Raw genomic sequence first — 24724 nt, 5'->3', positions numbered from 1 at the left:
AAAGAGCAGACAAAGATGTCACACAATAGTCACGGCAGAACTGCTAACAAAGGAAAAACCTGGAGATAGCCCAAGAGTCCATTTGAAAGCATGAAAAAGTGATGGTTCATTCATAGATTTGCATGTTATACAGTGATCAAAGAAATGAACCCAATGACATGAATGTGGCTTAATATTTAAGGGAATGTGAGTCACATTTAGTTTGAGATGACAAGCCAATTCACCCTTGATAATTATTGTCTAACCTACGTAGGTCCTCCACCACCCGAGATGGAGTTATATTGTCTAGTCTAGGTGCTCCACCACCAGAAGTAAAGTTATAGATAGTTGGGATATTGGGAAGATTATTCCACTTCTTCATGGGCAAAACTTTTGCCTTTTTGTTTGTATCACTGCCTGTTCAATAACTGACATTTGGAGTATCTACTTCCTCTAATTACACTCATGTAACTTAAAGAGGAAGGAACCAGGGATAAAAGTCACTATGGCAGGAGGGATGCAGTTAAGAAAATAGATGTTGTAGTTTGGATTTAAGACATTCCCCATACGCTTATACTTTGACCATTTGGTTCCAAGGTAGTAACACTGTTTTGAAAGACTGTGGAACCTTTGTTGTGGAGACTCACTGGAGATAGTGGGTGACTGGGGGTGGACTTTGAGGTCTGGTAGCCAGGTCCCACTTCTTGTCTACATTATGCTTCCTGTTCTGTCAAAATATGAGCAGGTGAGGAGTAGCTGAGGATGTGGTTGTCATCATCATCATCATCATCATCATCATCATCATCATCATCATAGTCATTGCCATATTTCTTATCACTATCATAATCAGCACCATCACCATTATCATTAGAGTCCTCATAACCATCATTATCACCACTATAATATCACCACCACCACCACCATCATCTTAATCCTCACCAGTAGCAACATCATTATAGTTGTCATTATCACAATCATCCTTATAATAATCATCATCAGTATCATTCTCATCATCATTATCTTCCTCCTCCTCCTCATCATCATCATAACATCATCACCATCTACTGATGCTACTGTATAATCATCGTCATGGCTTTTGGTTTGGATGAACATTGTCTCCCTTAAGCTCATGTGTTTGAACACTTGGTCCTTGTCGGTGGAGTTGTTTGGGGGAGGTTGTGGATCTTTGGAAAGTGAAACCTTGCTTGAAGAAGTGTGTCACTGCGGGTGGGACTTAAGAGTAGCCTCACCTGGCTTCCAGTTCTCTTTCTGCTTTGTGCTTGTGATTGAGGTTGTGAATGCTCACTTTGATGCTCTAGTTACCCTGCCTGCCACTTTTTACCATGCTTCCTTGCCATGATGAACTCTTATACCCCTGAAACTGTAAGCCAAAACAAACTCTTTTCTTCCTTAAGTGGTCTTGACCATGGTGTCTTGTCAAAGAAACAATAGCAACAAAACTAACATAGTTACCATAGTCACCATAGTCATCAATATTATCAGCATCACTGTTACCATCATCATCTGCATGGGTCTCCTCCTCCACCTATTCCTCCTCTTTCTCGTTGTCTTCATCATTCTTACTATCATCAATATCACCATCATCATTACCACTGTCACTATTGCTGTCATCAGCAATTATTATTATAATTATGCCAAATTGATAAGAAAGCAACTAATACAAGTTCCAACTATGTTTTAAGATCTTGGGAGATAGACTTAACCTTCTAAGTTTTGATTGTCTAGTCTATTGACATGAGACATTTTATACCCAACCCATGAGGGTAGGATGTTTCTATGGATGGGATCTTGAACTGTATAAATGCAGAAAGGAAGATGGACAGATGGTTCAGTGATTAATGTTATGTATTGCTCTTTCAGAGACCTAAGTTTGGTTCCTAGTACCCATATCAGACAGCTCACTATTACTTGTAACTCCAGCTCCAGGGGATCTGAAACCCTTTTCTGGCTTCCTCAGTCACCCACACTCACATGTGCAGACACCCACTTTCTTGCACACATAATTCAAAATGAAACAGATAAAGGGAGAAAAGGAGCCGAGCACAACACGCATCCACTGTTCTCTACTTCTAGAATGTAGATGTCATGTGACCACCTAACCTTTTACTCTTGCCACCATGCCTTCCCCAATTGCTGCTTTGCCTTCCTCATCATGATGGCCTGCATTCCCTGGGACTATGAGTGAAAATAAACTATTCTTTAGGTTAATTTTGTTAGGATATTTTATCATAGAAACAGGAAGGTAATTAAGACAAAATCTATATATCTCTATTCAGCTATCATCTCTATCTACATTATCTGTATCTATCTCTGTATAGCCTGTATTTCTATCTGTCTGTCTGTCTGTCTCTCTCTCTCTATATCTATATCTATCTATCTATCTATCTATCTATCTATCTATCTATCTATCTATCTATCTATCTATCTATCTATCATCTATCTATCTATCTATCTATCTATCTATCTATCTATCTATCTATTATCTATCTATCTATTCTACAGGTGAGGTTCTAAGGTTTAAGACATGACTTTTCTAAGGTTGTGTAGTGTGTTAGTAGTAGGACTAAGTTTGAAACTCAGATTTAGATGATGTCCAGTCTATGGTTTTTTGATAACCTCTTCCCCAAAGAGTTAGCTAACAAAGAGAAGGACTCGGGAACCTTCTCAACACATTCAAAGATAAAACACTAGTAATTGCATTTCTTCTCCAGGGAGCCTAGCCTGCTCTGACTCAGTATACTTTATACTTCTTCCAGGGGTCAAGCCGATGGAGGGCAGGAGTGTGCAGGATTCTGTTCCACACAGCAGAGGCATCAATACAGTGCCTCCTCTGGTCTTTCCATAGACATTGTGCTGCCAGAGGCACTAAGGAGACTAACCTCAGTATCATTTCAGTGATAAAAATGTTGAGTTTTGGTCTGTGAAATGGAATCAGGCTGGGCATCAGAGAACCAGGGATTTCTAACAAGAAGGCACTGAACACTGATCTAACAGGGAGAACCATCAAATCTATGTATACTGGATGCTATCAAAATTCAAAGTGGGAACTAGGTGTCTGCGGTTCATCTAAATGCTTGCCACTGTTCAGATAGTGACAATTCTGCATCATATTTTCTTCTTTATTTCTTTCTTATTTTATACTTCCTGACATCATCTGACATAATTTTTACTCATTTATTTCTTCATATGTTTTTTTGTCTGTTTCTCGAACGTTAGTAATCAAGGACAGGCTTGTGTGTCTTGGTTGTTGTCGTACTGTTAGCTTCTCAAGAGTTGGTTTTATATATATTTGTGAGATAAATAGACACTTAAAAATCAAGTCATGGGAAAGGCATCATAGAGGCAAGTGCTCTCTGAGGCCATGGAGACTGGGCACTGGTGGATGCAGATGAGCGTTGCTGTGGATACCACAGTTCTGCTTGCGTACGTGGCTTCTCTTTGAAGATCTTTCAAGATCATGAAATTGTAAGTGAAAAGGAAGGTGTTATTAAATCTCTTCCTGATCTAAACTTCAAGACACCATGGTTTGATTCAAGAATTTCATGTGCTGAAAATTTTAAGCATTGCAGAGGCCTGGGGTGTCCAGGAAACAGAGTGTTGTTTCTGTCCATTGTTAAACATAGATGATAGAGAAATGGTAAGTAGATGTAATATATAGATAGATGATAGATAAATTGGTAGAGAGATGATAGATTAATAGCTAGATGATTGACAGAAAGACATAAATGACAAAGCACTAGATCTAATAGGGAGATTATAGATATATCGATGATAGATTATTGTTAGACATCTGGATAGGTAGACGATAGAGATAGCTAGATGTTTGACAGACACATGGGTAGGGAGGTGATAGCTGGATGGTAGATGACTGATAGAGAGATAGGGAGATAACATAGACGGTAGATGATGGATAGATGAGTAGATGGATGGACAGCAGATAGCAGGAAGGCAGACCAGGGTAAAGGGGTATGTGGACTCGGGAGAGACGGCAATGCAGAATTTCTCTTTATAGAGTCCACCTAAGATCTTTGAGGCTTCAGTGACAAGAAGTCAGCTTTCGGTCCATGATGCACACCTTTAACCCCAGCTCTTGGGAGGCAGAGGCAGGTGGATCTCTGAGTTTAAGGACAGCCTGGTCTACAGAATGAGTTACAGGACAGCCAGGGTTATACAGAGAAACCAGGTCTCCAAAATATAAATAAGTAAGTAAGTAAGTAAATAAATAAATAAATAAGTAAGTAAGTAAATACAAATAAATAAATCCAAAGCCGGCTCACAGCTCACAGCTCATAGCTCAAGCCCCGGGGCTATTGCACACAGCTGTTATTTGATCTTCTGCTTTCAGTTTCTGTATTCTGTCCTCAGCACCAGCGTTCTTTTAACAGTGTCATACCCTGCCTTTCTTTTAATCTCTTCAAATTGCTCTTTTAATCCATACTGTCAACATCATCCCACCACATATAGAGCACAGGTCCAACTATTCACAGTGGCCTCCAGGGTTTCTCCACAGTGTGTCCTCACCATGCTGGTGTCTTCCCGCCTCCCAATTTTTGCAGGGCTGTTCTGTCAGTCTGGAGAGTCGTCTCCAAATATCTCCCTTATTTGGGGCTCGTTTCCCTCCGCCCTTGATTCTTTGCTTAAGTGCAGCCTTCATCTTGAGGCCACTTCTAATGGCTCCTCTAAGAATGGCGTCCCAGCAGTCCCGGGCACAGCCCTGACTTGTTTCTCATCCATATTCCCGGTAGAAGGCAGCACCGCGGGGTTGGGTGATCTCGTTTACTGTTCCGTTTCTAACAGCCGTGAGAGCGACTTGTGAAGGGGGCAGAAATTGCCAAACATTTACTGGAACATGGGGTTCATAATGGCTGCTGTTTGTTAGCTCTTATGCTACAGGTTACTGCCTTCTTGGTCTTCAAAGATTGTATGTCGAGCATATTCCCCTCACCTTTCTTGCCCCGCCCCGCTCCCCTTGGCCCTCTGTTTCTCTAGGCAGTCTCATCTCTACTGTCCTGTCATATATACATACATGAGCTTATGTGACTGGACAGAATCCCGGAACCACAGATGACAGAAAACATGCTTTCTTCACTTAATATGGTTATCTCCAGTTGCATCAATCATCCTGCGGATGACAGAAATGTGTCATTCTTTATGGTTGGAAAAAACCCCCATCATGCATATGCACCACGTTTTCCTCCTCTGTTATTCTGTTGTTGGGCACCTGGGTCGGTTCCGTAACAGCCATCGTGAACGGTACTGCTGCAAACATGGGTGTGCAGGTGTCTCTGTAAGATTCTGATGTGGTGTTTTCTGGGTAAACACCTAGGCATGGCCCCTAGGCTTTTAAACAGCAGAGAGAAGCAGTAGACGCTAGTCCGCTCAGCTGTTTCGTGACAGGGCACGGCAGGGAAGAAGTCAGCACCCCACTTGCTGCAGCAGTAGTTAAGGAGCATTGTGGTGGGGATTTACTTAAAGGTCTTACTGGGGAGCCTCCAGGAAATGGTGAGAGAGGGAGGCATGGCTGGATGAGGGATGGAGACAAGACCAAGGAAGTGTGGCTTCTAGGTCCCTTGGCAGATGGTGGTGCCATTATCAGAGATGAGCAAAGAGGGAGAAGGCCTGGCTTCTATCCATCGTTTGTTTCAGGCAGGCTTAAGAGTTCTTTGGGATCCATTCAAGGTCCTTTTATTTATGTTTAGTTTGTATTAAATGCCCACATGAAAATTTTGAGGAGTTATGTTCTTAAGAACAAGTGTGCATGTGTGTGTGTGTGTGGTGGTGGTGGAGAACAAAAAAGGAAAGAAAGCAAAAGAAGTGACAGAGGAGTTTCTGTCACCTGGTGCCCTGGGAGATACAACCCCACATGCAAGACCAGAAGGACCATAAATCCATTTCTAACCTCTTCAGTTCAAGTGCTCTCAAGACAAGATGGGCAGCAAAGCTCTATCATTTATTTTGAGGGAATGAATGGATTTTCTCTCCACCCTCCTACAGAGAGGAATCCTACTGCTTAAGCTTGGAGTGTGCCCAGAATGTACACAGGCACAGATGTGCATGAATACCACATGTCTATTGCTGGGGTCAGGGATGTATCTATGTGAATGTGACAAACCTCGGAGGCCAGGGACAAGGCACAAAGCAAACATTGCTGAGTGTTCTTGTTTGTTGCTCAGTCAGAATGCTTTCCTCGGGTTGTTGAACCATCCCCCTGCACTGTTAAAGTAGGTAAAGTCACTTTTTTTGGGTGCAGACTCTGACTGAGGCTGAGGATGCTCATAGACTATTCAGACCCAAAGCATAAGGCCCTGGCAGATCCTATGTCTGATGTGATGCCTGCTCTTCCAACTCAATGCCCCAAAGGGATGTGAAATAAACCTAGTGTTTCTTTCCCATCTGCTGGGGTTTGGATGAGAAATGTCCTCCACAGGCTCATGTGCTTGAACCCTTGGTCCCCAGCAGGTGGGGCTGTTTGGGGAGGTTGAGGACCTTTTAGGGGATGGAGGCTCTCTGAGGGAGGTGGGTCACTGGGGTTGGGTGTTGAGTTTTCATAGCCATATCCCACTTCCTGTCTGCTTTCTACTGGACTGTGGATGCAAAGGATTCAGCTCTACTCTACCCTGCCACCAAGTTTTCCTTGCCAGTATAGACCTCATTCCTTCCCAATCTGTGAGATGGATGGTGTGGGACAATTGTCTATATTCTGTCAATTATGTTTTAAATAAACACTGATTGGCCAGTAGCCAGGCAGAAAGTATAGGTAGGACATCCAGGCAGGAAGTATAGGCAGGTCAATGAGAACAGGAGAATTCTGGGAAGAGGGAAGCTCCCTCTGCAGTCCTGTCCAGACACAGAACAAGCAAGACGTGACTACGCCACTGAAAAAGGTACTGAGCCATGTGGCTTAAGGCAGATAAGAATAATGGGCTAATGTTAGTTATAAGAGTTAATAAGAAGCCTGAGCTAATGGGCCAATCATTTTATGATTAATGTAGACCTCTGTGTGATTTCTTTGGGACTTAACAACTGCGGGAACTGGGCAGGACAGAAAACTCAGACAACAGCTGAAAGCAACTCTTCTCTCCTTAAGTTGTTTCTCCTCATTCATTTGGTCACAGCACTGAAACTAGTAACTCATACAGCACAGGCGTTTACCCTTGCTTCTCAGACTGCCAAACTGCTTCAGTTTTAATCCTCACATGACCTGTTAACCACTGAAGCACTTGGCAGGTCAGGGCTTCCCAGCTGCTTCTCAGTATGACTCTGCCACTTGAAACTGAATCTCATAAAAGTGAGGAGGCATGACTCGTGTCCCACGCTTTGATGCTGTGTCCTGTTTCACCTGCTCTACTGCTGAGTTCCAGAACATCTGACTTCAATCAGTCTCTGATTCTTTGTTTATTTGTTTTGAGACAGGATTTCTCTGTGTAGCCTTGGCTGTCCTGGAACTCACCCTGTATACCAAGTTGGTCTCAAACTCAGAGATCCGCCTGCCTTTGCCTCCTAAATGCTGGCATCAAAGGCATGCACTATCACTGCCCAGCTCAGTCTCTGTTTCTTGTGTGTGCCAGCTCTCTCTCCTCTTTTAGCCACACCTTCATAGTTCTTTGAATATATGAACCTGATTGTTGAGGCTTTCAGAGATGTTTTCTCTGTATGCAGGGCTCATGCTTTACTTGCTTACAAGTAGCAATTTATTTCTTTACTCTCCTGAATATGGAGCAGGCTGGAGAACTTAATCAGAATATTGTATAACCTGAGCAAGATGCTGCCTCCATCCATAACTGTATGGAGAAAATTGGGGCCAGGAGAATTGGAACAAAAGATAGCTTGCTTTGCAAAGGGAGAGACTCCTGTTCCTACTTCCCTCTTATTGCCCACCTGTGAGGAGAAGGGAAACCAAAGTAAAATATATGGGGTGAGATGGGCCCTGAGTGGCCCCAGGGCTCCCAAAAGTGCTGGAGTTCATTAGATGTGTGGAGAATATTCTTTGAGTGGCTAGTCTCTGAAAGAAAAAAGATGATGATCACATTACAGAGCAATTACATCAAGAATGGTTTTGGTAAGGCCTTTGAGAAGAGCCTCAAGTCTGATCTGCAAGTCCCTACTCAGTGTGGTCCCCAGTAAACTAACAGACACAGCATGGGGATGAAAAGCCTAAGGGTCTTAGATGGTTTCCTCTTCTGTTTCCTTTCTTTCCCTTTCCTTCCTCCCTCTTTTGCCCACTCTGTCTCACCACTTCCTCCTTCCTCCCTCTCTCTCCACAACTTTGCTTCACTTCACTCTCTTTTTCCTCTTCCTCCTCCTCCTCCTCCTCCTCTTCCTCTTCCTCCCCTCCCCTCCTCCTCCCCCTCTCCCCCTGTCCCTCCTTCTCCCCCTCTTCCTCCTCCTCCTCCTCCCCCTCTCCCCCTGCTCCTCCTCCTTCTCCTCCTCTTCCTCCTCCTCTTTCCCCTATCCCCCTATCCCTCTGCTCCTCCTTCTCCTCCTCTTCCTCCCTTCTTCTTCTTCTTCTTCTTCTTCTTCTTCTTCTTCTTCTTCTTCTTCTTCTTCTTCTTCTTCTTCTTCTTCTTCTTCTTCTTCTTCTTCTTCTTCTTCTTCTTCTTCTTCTTCTTCTTCTTCTTCTTCTTCTTCTTCTTCTGTTCTCTCTCCATGTAGTCCAGGATGGCTTCAGACTCACTCTGTAGGTAAGGATGTCCTTGAACTCCTGAACCCCATGCCTCTGCATCCCAAATTCTGGGATGTGTCACTAAGTCTAGTGTATTGAATGTTGGGGATCAAACTGGGGGCCTTGTGCACGGTAGGCAGACACTTTGTGCATGGAGCCACATCCTGTTTGATAGATGAGAAAACCTAGAGTCAGTTTCAGAAAGTGACTTACCTGAGGCAGCCAGGGCTGGTTCGGAGCCCAGATGTGCTGAATTCCAGAAGGCTCTAACGCATGGTACCAGTACCATGTTTTCCTGACAATACTGATAACACTGTGTGGAGGTTCTCTCAGGTTAGAGGAGGAAACATTTTTGGGTTGTTTCTAGACAAAGATGCATTGTGGGACTTCTGACTACTGCTGTGGTCTATAAGGTCAGCTGCACTCCCCAAGAGTCTCTGAATTGCCAAGTGTTGCTGGAGGCTCCAGGGCAAAGGTTCTGGTGTCTTCATTTTATACAAGAGGAAGAAACAGCCGGGCGGTGGTGGCGCACGCCTTTAATCCCAGCACTCGGGAGGCAGAGGCAGGCGGATCTCTGTGAGTTCGAGGCCAGCCTGGTCTACAAGAGCTAGTTCCAGGACAGGCTTTTTTAAAAAAAAAGCTACAGAGAAACCCTGTCTCGAAAAACCAAAAAAAAAAAAAAAAAAAGAGGAAGAAACAGCCTGACATGGTGGGGCATACCTGAAATTTCAGTGGGAGGACTGAGGTCAGCCTGAGATACAGCGTGAGTCCAAAATCAGCCTGGGTTGCAGAAGTTCAACATTAGTGCAAGGGCTAACATTTGCAGAATTTCACCTTTCCTCTCATTTCTTACTGCATACCCACTGGGAGATCGGCACCCACAGCTCCCTGCACACTTTCCGAATCTGCACTCTTAGTTCCCAGGGAAGAAACACATCATGGAGCCACATGACAATTTGGATTCAGTAAGAGGCTTCTGAATTGTGCTGGCTTCTACGTAGAGTCTGTTTTGGGTGGAAACTGAAGTGTTTTGAGATTATCACCCAAAGAAAAGTTTGCAGAGGCCAGGTGGAACTCAGGTGCCCTGACCCCCAGGTTAGTGTATCTGTCACAACCCAAGAATGTGTGTGTGTGTGTTTGTGTGTGTGTGTGAATCTGTGTGTGGGTGAGTGTGAAGGACTTGGAGGGAACAGGGCCCCTAAGTTATCTCTGCTGTCCTCTCCAGCTCTCGTGAGTGAGTATAGAAGCATGTTGCACATGGTGGGCTTCATAGCCTCAGAGCAGAACCAAATGCTGCTCAGGGTAGAACTGTATTCTGAGATGTAGACACACAGAGAGATGTGCCATCTCTATCACCTTCCTTAGGGCTTTGTTGGTCAGAGTATTCTCCCTGGACTTGCAGCAGCTGGGAGCTTGGTAGAGATGCAGCGTGAGAGAGTCTGCATCCTAAGAGGATACCAAGGTGATATGTGGTGTATGGATGTCTGAGAAGCAGGGACATAATGGGGTATCCCCAGGCAATTGCTTGCCAACTGCCCATCTAGATGGGAGGAAAGGATAGCTTTGTCTTATGTGTACCATTGAGGGAGCTTTCCTGGAACACAATGATAAGACTTTAAAAATACTGAAATTAGTTTTTAAAATTAAATTCTACTCATATGTGCTTTGTGTGTGCATGTGTGTACACATATGTAGAGATCAGAAGAGAACGGTAGAGGTTGGTTCTCTCTGTCCATCATGTGGGTCCCAGGACTTAACTCAGATCATCAAGCTTTGTGGAAAGTTCCTTTATTCTTCGTCATCTGTCTAGTCCTTGAGAATTCTTTATCATCCCCTTGGTTGATTATTGGTCTGTGCCATATCAATGGGGAATGGGCTGCTCTGGACCAGGCGGCCACCGTCACTGAGTTGACTTTGCTGGCGCCTGTACCACCTCTGACATCCTTGAAATTCATGTTGACAAACCACTCTTGCTTCAGACGCTGTGTGATGCCTCCATAAGTCACATTGACTCTGCCACCAGGCAGCACTGGGACCCAGGGGAAGTCACCAGTGTATTGAGGGGGCTCATATTTCCTCACTGGCCTACCACCAGGCTCTCTGAGGGAACTTCCATAGGAAAGGGAATGATAAGAAACTTTGAGCTATTGTCCTCTGCTCAATCAAAAGGCTTCTTTTTTTTTTTTTTTTTCATAATAGTGATGGCCCAGAAGGCACCAGTGACTTTCCCAGGTCAAGCCAGAGTCAGAATCCAAGTTTCCATATTCCAGAATCTATGGACTGTGTGATGCTTCATTTTAACCGTCAGTTTGACACAATCTACAGCTATCTGGGAATGGAGTCTCACTGAGGGATTGCCTGTATTAGGATGGCCTGTAGGTGTTTGTGGGAGGCACTATATTGATTGGTGGGGAGACCTGCCCACTGTGGGTGGCATATTCCCTAGGCAGGGCATCCTGATTTGCATAAGTTGAGAAAGCAAGCAGAATGTTATTAGTATGCAGGCATGAATTAATTCATTGTTATCTGCTCTTTTTCTAAAAAAGATGCAAAATGATTTTACTTCTAATTGTGTGTGTGTTGTACACATGAATACAGTGACTGAAGAAGCCAGAAGAGGGCGCCAGATCCCCTGGAGCTGGAGTTACAGGTGGTGGTGATCTATCCCACACAGGTTCTGGGAAACTCAGATCTTTTTCAAGAGCAGCAGGTGGTCTTAATTGCTGAGCTGCTTCTCTAGGCCCTGGTCCTTGCTCTTGACTGTGGGTATAATGTGACCAGTAGTTCCCACCCCTCTGACTTCCCCAGTAATAGACTGTACCCTGGAAATGTGAATCAAACATGCCCTGTCCTCCTTAGGTTGCTTTTGTTAATGTGTTTCATCACAGCAACAGGAAGGATGCTAAGGTAGACTGCCTTGCAGGACCCATGCTGGTCCAGCCTCAAGCCCTTCAATCAGGCAGTCATGCCCACATGGGAGTGGTGATGTGTGCATTTGGTGCCAGGAACTCTAAGTTTCCCAGATGGATTCGCTCTCTTGTTTCTCATAGTGGACTCTTTTCAGAGGGAAGCCCACCATTCTACCTGAGTCACCAAGGCTTTACAGTATTCCATCAAAATGTGCGTGTGCATGCACACATCTGTATGGAGCCCAGAGGACAGCTCAGGTGTTGTTTCTTGTGTGACCTCCACCTTGGATTTTGAAATATACCCTCTCACTGGCCTGGAACTTGCTGACTAGGATAGTCTGGCTGAACAGTGAGCCCTACGGCTAGTCTTGTCTCTATCTCCTCAGCTCTGGGATTACAGGTAAGTACCCATCCCAACTATTGATGTTAGTTTTGGGAACCTAACATAGGTCCTCTTGCTTGCCAGGAAAGTACTTTAATGACTGAGTCATTTTCTTAGCCTGAATAGAACTTTTAAATGGGAGATTGTGTTTTAAGTCAGAACATATAGTTAAGGTGGAACTTAGCCCCCATAAGCTAACTGGGGGCTGGAGGAGAGAACGTTTTGGCTGGAAAACAATATCAGAATATTCTAGGCCTTTTGAATTGCTCCATAAAAGTATTGTGTGGTCCTGCCAAGAGTGCTTGGCAAAAGAGAACTCCACCACTGTGTGCTAGAGTTTGTGTCCTGGCCCAGGCAGAAGACACTGGTGCTGGCAGGCCCAGGACAGGGAGGTGCCAAGCCAAGCTGGAAGCCAAGACTTCCAACTGAGATGACCACAGAGGTGGGGTGGCAAGCTGAGTATGGCTGGCTGATGATACACAGGGTCCATCTTCTAATTAGATCTTGTAGACTTGTCATTTGGGGTGAGAGAGGAGAGTGCCAGTTGCAGGACACAGAGGTGAGACTGCGTGAGCCATTTTCCCACCCCTAATATCTGAGAACAGTGTCTGAATTAGCTTTAATCTAATCACAGAGTTTGTAAGTGGATTATCTCCCATCGCAAGCACAGTAGGTGAGTGTTCAGACTCAGCACGGGTCAGCCTAGTCCAGCTTCTCTGCTGCCACGTGCTGGGTGTGCAGTGGAAAATGTCGTCTTTGTTTCTAACCTCAGCTTTCTTTTCTGTAATGTGGGGGCAATGATAGCACCTCCTTCCTAAAAAGTCAGGAAGGTGATGCATTCAAATTCATCACAAGCCCTGATCCAGTAAATATTCAAAACACAAAGAGTCTTTAAAGTGGCTGTAATTCTCAGCATCACCACCATCATCTTGGCGGGGTCAGAGGCTCTGATCGGTAAGAGACTCCTTGACTTCAGTTGTGTGTCAGCTAAGAAATAAGGCAAAGGACATGTGTGATGGTGCCTTCCTGTAACTAGCACTGGGGAAATGGAGACAGGCAGATCCCTGGAGTTCATTCGCCAGCCAGCCTAACTGAATCTGTGAACTCTGGACTTAGACAGAAACCCTGTCTCAGGAAATAAGGTGGAACATGATAGAGGAAGAAACTCAGCCTTGACTCCTGGCCTCCACATGCATGCACACACATTTGCACACTGACTCATGTGCACACAGCACCACAAACACACACATGCGCATACATATGTATACACACATACATGCGTGTGTGCAAACACACACATGACAAGAATTGATCAGAGCAGAGATGAAAATGTCCCCTTCATTGATGTCACGAGGGGACAGAACCACAAAGCCCAACTGACACCTTGTGGTCAGGATAAGCCCATGTCTCAGCAGCTTGCTCCTGTTCACAGCAGGGGGATGGGCACCTGTTACCTACAAAGGAGAGAGAAAATGATAGGCTTGTATTCTTTATCCTGAAATTCTCACCCAGGCACCCTCCCTGCTGAAGCCAGGTGGGAAAGAAGGGTGGGGAGAGGCCTAGGAAGTAACAACGAATGCCACTCAAAAGGGAAGAATGTATTAGGAACAGGCAAGAAGGGTCTGCCCCGTCCTTCACAAGTCACAATAGCCAACAAAGCAGAAATGGCATAGTTGGTGTTTGGTCATTTACCCTTGCCTTCCCTTTAAAAAACAAAACAAAACAATCATTTTCAGAAATAACTGTATTGTGATGATATAATCATTTTATTAAATCTTTTGATTAAAAACAATTGACAAAGGAAAGCGCTTTCATTAAAGTTATCACTTAAGGGTAGTCATAGTTCACATTCAATAATCTTCTCAATTGTCAAACACACCACACCTTATGTTTTGTAGTCTGTTTCAAAGTTTTAAACTTAAAACCTCAATAAAAATGCCACCAGTCAAACAGAACGAAGGAGTGGGAAATCTTCTGTTTCCCTTCTTTACAATCCTGTGCCGCCAAGACAATGTCTATTTTAGATATGCTGTTTTTAAAGACAGGGTCTCAGGGAGTGCAGGCTGGCCTCAAACTCCCCGTGTAGCTGAGAATCATTCCCATCTTCCTGCCTCTGCCTCCCCGGTGCTGAGATTACAGGCATGAAGGTAACAGGCCTGTACACTTATGAAGTGCTGGGAACTGAACCCAGAGCTTCATGTCTGCTAGGTCAGGGCTTTCCCAACTGAACTACATCCCCTGTCCCCAAAACTGTTGGTTAAACCCACAGGCGACCTGGGTGGTGCCTGAAGTGAACTCAGAATATCTGACACCATCACGAATTTGCCCTTGATACACAGAGCTTACTATATTATCCTATAACATTCACCAACAACCTCTGCAGTTGGTAGAACTTAACCTAACTGAAGTTGAGTTTGTCACGGGCTTTTATGCATGAATTTACTCACATGTTGGTAACAGACTGGTTTCTGGTCACTTAACGAAAAGCCTACTCTGGGACTAGGGAGATGAGTCAGTGACTCAGAACACTTGTTGCTCTTGCAGAGGTTCTGAGTTTGGTTCCCAGCATCCATGTCAGACATACCCGCCTATAACTATGACTTCTGGATTCTGCAGGTAGGCTCACATATAACACTCCCCACATATACATAAACAAAAGTAAAAATTAAGAAGTGACTATCGTTTTGAAATTCTCTACAGAGAATGCATGTCCTCATGTCCTCATAGCTGTGCTGTGCTGGGACAGATGGCTCCCCTGCCTGACTCTTGTGAAATCTTCACCTTATGAGGTGTTTGGATTCCCAGGCTCTCATCTCATGCCTGCATCTGGCCAATCTAAGTTATTCTTTGGCCTTTATTTCCCTAACTGTACATTCAGGGAGCTGAGCTGGAACACCCCTGGAGTTTCTTGAGTGCCCCAAACTCCGAAGAATTCACGCTTCACTGGGAAAGGCAGACTGGGAGAGGCAGAACCGGAGCACATTAAGAATCCAAGCCCATCTCCGCTCAGGGAACCTGTGTGATTTACAAGGATGAGCCCCCAAGGGAAGATCATCTGCCTTTGATTTACGCCCCAGCCCCTTTGCACTCTGTCTTCTATCATTTTGTGGTACTGCAAGTAACAAGAAGGAAATTTCTGGGCTGACTGGGTCAGGGAGGAAGCTGTGAGCTTCTGGGGAGGATGATGATTCCAAGCAGCATCCCCAGGGCCTCCACTGTGTGCAGGGCACAGAGTTGTCCTGGCGTTAGCATGCTGGATAGCGTTAGCATCCTTCCAGTACTCCAGGTTTTCAGAGGCAGAGATGGAAGCTGTGCTCAAGGTTGCAGCCTTGGTGAACAATGACCAGGGGCTTTGAACACAGGCTGTGTGACTTGACTCTATATTGCCATTGTAATCTCTGTGGGAAGGGTGAGCTGAAGATTTTCTCCAGACTTTGGGTACCTGTTCTGGGCTGGCTGCATCCAGGCAAGATGGCTGCTGGAATCCCAGGCACGGCCTTCAGGATGGCAGTCTTCCTTTGTTGTAAGTCCTCCTGGGTTGCTATGCTTTGTGAAGCGCCATCAAGGTTCTGAGGGGGCTTTTGGTCTCCAGTTCACTTCACTCTCCTTTGAAGGTGGCACATGCCTAGAAGTCCCAAGGAGGACTAATGACTTAAGTCACCAGACTTAATGCAGGAACAGAGCTAGGATCTTGTCACCTGGCACTGCCACAGCAGACAACGGCCTGGCCTGGCTTGTCCCTATTTTCTTTTGTCTTGGTCTTGGGTCCCTGGCTTACATTCTTAGCAATTATGCAGGATTGCATCCTATAGGGCATCTTGATTTCTTCGCTGCCATGTGCTGGGTTAAACAAAGGTATGGGAGTCCCTTGGAAGCCCCTGTTCTATTCGCATCAAACCCAGAATCTTTCATCTGTGAGTAGTTGGTGGCTCCTGGAATCAAAAATGTACTTCACAATGATTTTATAGTTTATCATTTTTTTTTGATATTTTTTGACAGTCTCATTTTGTATTCCAGGCTGGCTTTGAACTACTAATTCCTCTGCTTTCTTGACCTCTCAAGGGCTGGGATTACAGGTGTGCACTACTACACCTGGCATGGAATTTATCTATGTAACAGAGCACGAGTGATCATTTCGTTCATTCAAATAATATGCGGACACCTGCTCTGTCACTTCTAGGTTCCCAGTCATAAACAGACACACTCCTTGCCTTCATGGAGCACGTGGCCCAGTAGGGGCAGAAGTAAAACGAAAAAGCCATGAGTGCAATTATTTAATTATACCCATTATTACTGGATTTATATTTGTGCATGAGCCTGATAAAACATTACGGCAGTCTACAAAGAACTATGGGTTCCTTTCTAATCTTAGCTCTCCCATGGAATCTTACAGTTCATTTTTATTATGTCTCACTTTGTTTAAGAAATGTGGCATATTTTATACTACGTTGTCCAAAAAAATGTCACATTGTTCCTTATCCAAAGCAAATGAAAATTTCCTTGCAACCAGTTCCCTTTCTGAAATAGCTACGGATCCGAGCAGACAACAGGCGAAGGTAAAGTATCTTCTATTGTGACTATCTCAGCAATTCTTTACCTTTCCTCAGTTTTGTATTAAGAACTAATGGCTGGAGAGTCCTTCCTGCTGTGTTTCCGTTTATGGAGGATTGCTGCAGGCAGAGCCTTTACAGGGTGTGCGAGGAGCCTGATGCCAGTGTTGCAGCTCTTGTGTTCTCTCTTGGTGTTTCTGTCAGGGCATGCCAATGTTCTAATTCAGCTTTAGGGCACCGCAGCAGTCCCAATTTTACAGAGCAAAGCAGGCAAGACGCTGAGCCTCACTTAAGGACAGAACTGCTGGCTATTGGCTTGAAGAAGTTTTCACAGGAGACACTGAGTCTGAAAATTAGACGAGTTAGAATTTCACTGGCTCCCACCCATCCACCAATCCTTGCACCCACCACTCATCCAATCTCATGTCTTCCATCCATCCATCCATCCATTCATCCACCAACCCATCCACCCACCCATCCATCCACCCATCCATCCACCCATCCACCCACCCACCCATCCACCCATCCATCCATCCATCCATCCATCCATCCATCCATCCATCCATCCATCCATCCATCATCTCATCCATCCTCCTTCTCTCCCATCCACATATTCATTCTTTCATCTACCTATCTATTTGTCCTCCTTCTTTCCCATTTATCCATATATCCTCCCACATACCCACCCCATCCATCCATCCATCCATCCATCCATCCATCCATCCATCCACCCATCCATCTATTTATTCATTTATCTGTCCAACCATCCATCCATCCAACCATCCATTCATCCATCCTCTCATCCATCTTCCCTCCCATTCTACACATCCATAAATATAATCACACTATTTGCACATCTTCCACTATATATAAACTCTCTGCTAGACACCAAGAGTTCTCTTGAAGCATACACAGACAATTTTCAGCCCCACAGACCTTGTATTTTTAGTGGCATGGACGTCTATAAGTAAGAAAATAAGATTACTTACAGTTGAGATAAGGACAATGAGAAAAAACACCAAAGTTATGGAATAAGGTGAATTTGGTGGATGTTTTAAAGGTACACTTAAATTGAAAGAACAGAAGGCACCAGTTGAGTTGGGGGCTGGTGATAGGGCTTATAGCTATGCAAAGGCTCTGAGAAAGGAATTGACATGGTGTAGAGAAGAACAAGGGTATATGGAGAGCAGAGGGAAGAGGTAGTGCAAAGAGCAGGGTGGGGGTGTGGGACTGGAAAGGATGCAGAGATGGATCACCTGAATATTTGATATGTTAGATCCAAGCAGTGTGGACCATATTATAAAACAAGTTACTCAAGGGAAGGTTTATTTTTTCCACATTTGATTACTTTTTTGAGAATCTAGTTCAGCGCATACTGTCATAGTCAACCCCTTCCACAACTCCTAGATCCACCCTCCTTCCTCATCCATATAATTTTGTGTCTTAAAAAAAGTATCTCTCCAGGCCAATTTGTGCTGCTTTCAGACTGTTAGATATGTGGCCGTCCACTGGAGGATAGCCAGCCTCCCCGAGACTATGCCCTTGTAGAAGACTGGTTCTCCATCTCCCAGCAGCCTCAGTTGCCAAACTTCATGCTCACCTCCTCTCCGCATGTTGGGATTATGTCTGGTGTAAATTTGCACAGGATTTGTGAATGCCGCCTCAGCGGCTGTGCGTTCATCTGCACAGCTGCCCTGCTGGGTCTGGAGAACTCCATTTCCTTGGAGTCTTCACCACCTCTGGCTCTTGCAATCTTCTGGCTCCTCTTTTGCATGGATCCCTGAGCCTTAGGAGGAGAGGGTATACTGTATAGATGCTCCATTTAGGGCTGAGCATTCTGTAGGCTTTTATTCTCTATGCCTGGGTCACCTGTGGGTCTCTGTGTTAATCACCATCTACTGCAAATAGAAGCTTCTCTGATGAGAGTTGCATTAATTTGTGGGTAAAATGATATGTCATTGAGAATTGTTTTAATTCAGTCTTCACTTAGCATAGTGATAGTATTAGGTTCTCCCATCTGGCAGGGCAGGGCTTTCTAGACTTTTTCATAGAGATATCACTTTTGCTCCCCCAAATTTTATGTAATCCTGGGAGTTAATTTTTTTTGTAATTTTTTTATGTAATCCTGGCATGTAAAATAGGCATACAAATAAGAAATTTGCTGGTAATAAATCATACCAACATTTATTTTTAAAATAATTCTTTGGTATAGATATAATTTTATCACTAGTTAAAATGAAGAATTAAATTTTTTGTACTAAGATGGATGCACTTATTTATTTTTATATAAAGAATTAAATCATGGCTGAGTATTTGATCTTCAACATTTGCCACCTTTTAGTAATCTGAAGTTTGCCTGGAGTATTGTATGACAAGACAGAGACAGAAGGCTGAGTGAGATGAGCCCAGGGGCTGTGGAGGGATCATGTAGAAAGGATGGTTGTCTGTAGGATGGATTGCATGGCTGTCGTTCAAGAACCACAACATGTCACAACCTGAAGAAACCTTGGGTCCCCATGGTGTTAATTACTCAAGGGAAATGACCACGACATTCTCCATTTCTGTTTACATCTGCAATACTTCCCGAATAAGAATGGAAGAGAGACTTGTTTCCTGACAGAAGCATGGCTCAAGACCTGGTGTGCAACATAAAAGGAATTTGGCTTGAACTGGTTTAGGCAGGAAGAAGTGTGATTGGTTGACAGGAGAAAGAGAAGACAGACCTCAGGCTGGGTGAGGATGAGGTACAAACATGTGCTGTGTGCGTGTCAGTCATCTGATGTCTTTGAGTGAAGGATTTAATTCTTTTTGGCTGGCTGCATCCTCGGGATGGTTTTCTTTGGTGCTGACGTGTTGGTAGGAACCCTCAGTGTAGGACTGGATGTCAGCAGCAACAGAAAACAAAATGTTAACTCAAATTTTCAGTGTGACAGCATCAAGTCTTGGTGCGAGTTCTCTGCTATATGGCTTTGGTTGAATTCCGATCACTGAGACATTCTTGGTGGTCAGAGGCAAAGGATGTGAATGGGCCAGAGTCAGGTTGGGACTACTGGGGAACAGTATCCCACCTAAACCATAGGGACAGCAGGTGGGCAGTTCCCAAAGGAAAGCAGTTCTGTTGTGACTGGCAGACATAATGTATGCCAGGACAGAGGAAACAAAAGACCCTAAAGGTCCCTGTGAAATCCAATTCTGGGTCCTATCTACCAACTATAAACTCTCCTATGCCTCCCATGGATTTCTTGAACATCAGAGTGGAGGGTTTAATGTGACCCTCAGAAGGTAGAAGTGATGGTTTTTCATCCCTCTTTGGTTGTATCTGAGTCAAGCCAGAAATCTTTGGACTCAAAAGTTGGGTAGCTCAGTCTTCTTGAAGTACTCAGGGAGCGAGATGGTGGAGAATGGTGTTGAAGCTATTTAAGATTTTTTTCTTCATTAAAGCAGGTACTTCTTAAGTCTCATGGCTGCCTTGTAGGTCTTTTAGAGAACACTATCCTGGCTTGTCAACACCGTGAGGTGGCTTCAAATTCTCTCATCTAGACTAGTTATCAGTTCAGTTAAAAAACAAAAAAACCCAAAAAACCAAAATCCAAGACCTGGAGCATTGAATCCAGAAAGAACTTCAAGTCAGCCTTGCATTTTTCTTCCTGTGTTGAGTACCTTCCGGCTGCCCTTGCTAAGTTTGCTGAACAAACCAACCAACTGGTTTTTTTTTTTTTTTTTTTTTTTTTTTTTTTTTTTTTTTTTTTTTTTTTTTTTTTTTTTTTTTTACCTATAATGTTTAGCTTCCTATGGGAAATGATCTTGGCTCAGATTTTGTTTTATTTTTTTATTTTTTTATTTTTTTTTTGGTTTTTTGAGGCAGGGTTTCCCTGTAGAGCCTGTCCTGGAACTAGCTCTTGTAGACCAGGCTGGCCTGGAACTCAGAGATCCGCCTGCCTCTGCCTCCCGAGTGCTGGGATTAAAGGCATGCGCCACCACTGCCCGGCTTGTTTTATGTTTTAATTCTTGAGTTTGAAAACTCTTTTGAGAACCCAAGTTCCTGACCAGATGCCCAGGAGGTGAGAGAATTCATCCATGGCTCACCCCGCATCTTTAAAACATGTAATCACAGGTTATCTCCCTTGGCTTAGCCACAAACTCAGACCCCACTTGACTCTGTGGGGACCCCAGCATTTCCTTTCCTCTGAATCTCTGAAAGTGGCCAGTGTTTTGATTCTGAAATGCCCTCCCCCCACCCCATGCATTGTATGCTTGGCTCCCAGTGGGCAGCACTGTTTTGGGAGGTAGTGCAAACTCCAGGAAGTGGAGCCTAGATGGAGGAAGTAGGTCACTGGGGGCAGGTCCTGTCTCCATGTTGCCTAGCTACCATGAGTTGAGTATCTGTTCCACCACTCTTCTGTGGGGGAACCAAACTGTGAACTGAAGCAGTGCTTTTTCCCCTTAGTTTGCTTATGTCAGGTGTTCCATGACAATGACAGGAAAGCTGGCCACCACACAATCCACTTGTGTTCCTCAATGGAGTTTTCCTCGAAGAATGAGATCTCAGGTTGGAGGAGCTACTTAAGTATATGTCCTGATGAACATACCCTGGGTTCGATTAGTCTTGCCTCTCAGTTCAGATTCTAGCATTTACTGTGTAACCTTGAACAGACTATTAAAATCTCCCAAGCCTCACATTCTTTATTTTTACTATTATTATTGTTGTTTTTATTGTTATACATTTTTTTCTCTGCTCTCCTCCCTTCCTCTGCTCTGCTGTGACCCCCGTACTCCCAATGTACTCAGGAGATCCTGTCTTTTTCTCCTTCCTATGTAGATCCACGTATACCTCTCTTAGGGTTCTCTTTGTTGTCTAGATTGTCTAGTGTTGTGAACTGCAGGTTGTTTTTTTTTTCTTTGCTTTATGTCTAGAAGCCACTTATGAGTGAGTATATATGATATTTGTCTTTCTGGGTCTGGGTTACCTCACTCAATATGATTTTTTTCTAGACCTATCCATTTGCCTGCAATTTTCAAGATGTCAATACTTTTACCACTGTGTAGTGCTCCATTGTGTAAATGTACTACATTTTCTTTATCCATTCTTTGGTTGAGAGGCATCTAGGTTGTTTCCAGGTTCTGGCTATGACAAACAATGCTGCTATGAACATTGTTTCTGATGTATATGTGAGTGTGGTATATGGCTATATTGTATAAGTGCATGTGTGTGTGGGCATGTGTACTCAGAGGCCAGAGGAAGGGATTGGGTGTCCTCTTCTGCCACTCTCTGCCTTATTCCTTTGAGACAGAGTCCCTTACCAGCCTGAAATTATTATGGAAACCACCAACCTCCAGCAACCCCCATCTCTCTACACCACAGAGTGGGTCACATGTGTGCACAGCCACACCTGGATTTTAGCTAAGTGCTGGGATCTGAGCTCAAGTGTTTAGGTGTCTGCAGCAAGCATTCTTTTCTACTAAGTCATCTCTCCAGTGTCTCACATTCTTTATGTTGAAAATGAACAGACTCATGTAAGTATTCCTCTCCCTCAGTCTCAGTACAGTGGCCAGGAGTTTCTGAGGCACTCAGTGCACAGCCAGGAGAGCACTGGTGGAAGTTCCCAGCAGCAGGAAGAAACCCCAAGGATGTGCCACTCTAGACACAAGTCCATCCAGAGTGCAGTCATTGCAGGATGGACTCTATTAACTTAAACTCCCTCCGTCTGCTCTCTGTCACACCTCCAGTGTGGGAACATTCTAGCTGTGCTAGACATTTCTGGTATCAGGTAGCCTTGACTTGTGTGTGCTGCCCTGAATTTGTTGACTAGCTCTGACACCTTCCTCTCTTTTAATGCAATAGATTCCTCCTCTGGTCAGTATCTTGCATTGAACAAGGATTCGATGAAGTAAGGCTTATTGGGCATTTAGCCCATGGTGGCTGCATATGGTAACACATCAATGAAACTCTAGCTGCTGATACTACTCCGTGGCCACTCCCAGAATCTGTTGGGCACCTGTCCTAATGACTGCATTGGGAATGTCATTTGTGATGAGGAGGGATGTGTGAGCCACCATACACGCTCCCCAGTTTTTTTTTAAGCCACCACTTTGCTCACATCCATCATCCTGGTCTTTCTCTGTCTAGCAAGGTAATTTATTAGATCAACTCTTTATCCTTCCTTTGAGGGCAAATTAATGTCAATATTTTAGAGAAGAAAAACCTTTTCTCATAGATCCCATTTCTTATCTGCTACTCACTATCGGTTCCTCTTTGCTAATCTGGCTTGGTGCTTGAAATGGATGTTAGAAGCCAAAGTTAGTCATCAGTGAGACAATGTTCCATGGACTTGTTTGAGTTCATCATCACCTTTGTCATACATTTGGGGAGCACATTCCCAAAGACCCTCCTATTTAATCTCTACAGTGGTCCAGCACGTAAGGATGTTTTGGTCCCTGTTTTTCAAGGTGGGTCTGTGGAGGAGTTATGTAATGTGCCCAGGGCCAAAGAGTAGTAGCCAGGGTTCTATCTTTGGACATATATATATATATATATATATATATATATATGTGTGTGTGTGTGTGTGTGTGTGTGTGTGTGTGTGTGTGTGTGTGTGTGTGTGTCCTGGGGGCCCTTGTGGGATTCGGTGTGAGTCTTTCCTATGATGGGCTGGGGACAGAACTCCATAGCTTCACTGTTGGCTGACAGCTTTTGCTATTCGCTTAAGGTTTCCTTTTACTGTTAAAGAAGAGCCGAGCTCTGCAACCCTGTCATAGGCTCATATACTTGCTTTTATGTATTTATTTTTTTTTAAAATTATGGCACATATACATGCACATACATGAACACATAAATAAAAAGATAAAAATAAACATTTATAAAATCATGTGTGTACGTATGTCATATTGTGCATTTGGAAGTCAGAACATGACCTTGGGTATTAGTTCTCACCTTCTGCTTTGTTTGAGACAGGATCATCTGTTAGTCTCCACTGCACACACCAGGCTGGCTGGCCTTCAAGCTTCAGGGGATTTTTCTGTCTCCATCTCCCATCTCCCCACAGGAATGCTGGAATTGCAGTTGCGGTCCCTGTTTTTCAGGGTGGGTCTTTAGAGGAACAAATTAATGTGCACAAGGCCAAAGAAAAGCCAGTGTCCTGTCTCTGTGTGTGCAAACTCTGGTCCTCACAGCAGGGGAAAAGACCTACTGGGCCTTCTCCTCAGTCAGTTTTCACCTTTTAGGTGATCTCAGCATTGGGGTTCAGCTACTTGCAATACACCACTAATCGAGTCTCAGTGTGTACCCACATGGGACCAATTAGCATTTCTTCTTGGGCACTTGGAATGCACTGAGATTCTGTCTGTCTGTCTCAGGTGGAATGCATAACTGACTCCTAGGGGCTCTTCCCTGTGAAGGGCTCCTCTATTTGGTCACTTCAGGAGGAAATGCTTGGAACTGTCATTCACATGTACTCCCAGATCACAGTCACATCCGCTTTGCCTTTCAACCATCATTGGGGCTGTCTGTTTCAAGCTATATCCACCCTCCTGGTCAAACCTCCATTGTGCTTGCTGCTTGAATTTCTGCAGTTGACATCAAACTGGCTATATAGCACTTCTAGCCTTTTCTGTTCAATCAAAGTGAATTCTGGGATACTCATGGTCCTGTGTTTCCCGCCCCCACTTCAGAGCCACCACTGTGCACCTTTTTTTTTTTAACTGTCGTTCCCCTTTTATTTTAGGGACATGTCTATGAGGCTCATCATGGCCTGGACCCTGACTCTCTCAGGCTCATGTTCTGTCATGTTATCTCTGCATTTTCTTGGCTCAGACTTGCTCGCCAGTTAGTTCTCTGTGACAAATGATCTGATCAAGTTGTAAAAAGGAAACATTTAAGTCAGCTCATGATTTCAGAGGCTTCAGCCCATGGTTGCTTGACTGGCTCTGTGTCCTGTAGAACACAGAATGTTAGGGTGTGGTGGAGTAAGTCGCCCTAAAGTAGCTGGGAGGCAATGGGAAGAGTAAGGGGCTGGGGCACATTACCCCTCTCCAGGGCATATCCTCAGCCATCTAACTCCTCCACTCGGCTCCACTTCAGAAACAGCTCCATGGGTTGGCGACATGGGTCTTTCAGGAACCCTTTGGATTCAATCATCCCACATTCTTGCCCTAAGTGTCATTCGCTGTTTCTACCATAGACATCTTGTCTGCAACAGTTATAGTCTCTGTCTGGAAGTGTTTT

This window comes from Arvicola amphibius, chromosome 4, assembly GCF_903992535.2.
Source record: "Arvicola amphibius chromosome 4, mArvAmp1.2, whole genome shotgun sequence".
In the NCBI taxonomy this organism is placed as follows: Eukaryota; Metazoa; Chordata; class Mammalia; order Rodentia; family Cricetidae; genus Arvicola; species Arvicola amphibius.
This window is presented reverse-complemented; position numbering follows the sequence as displayed.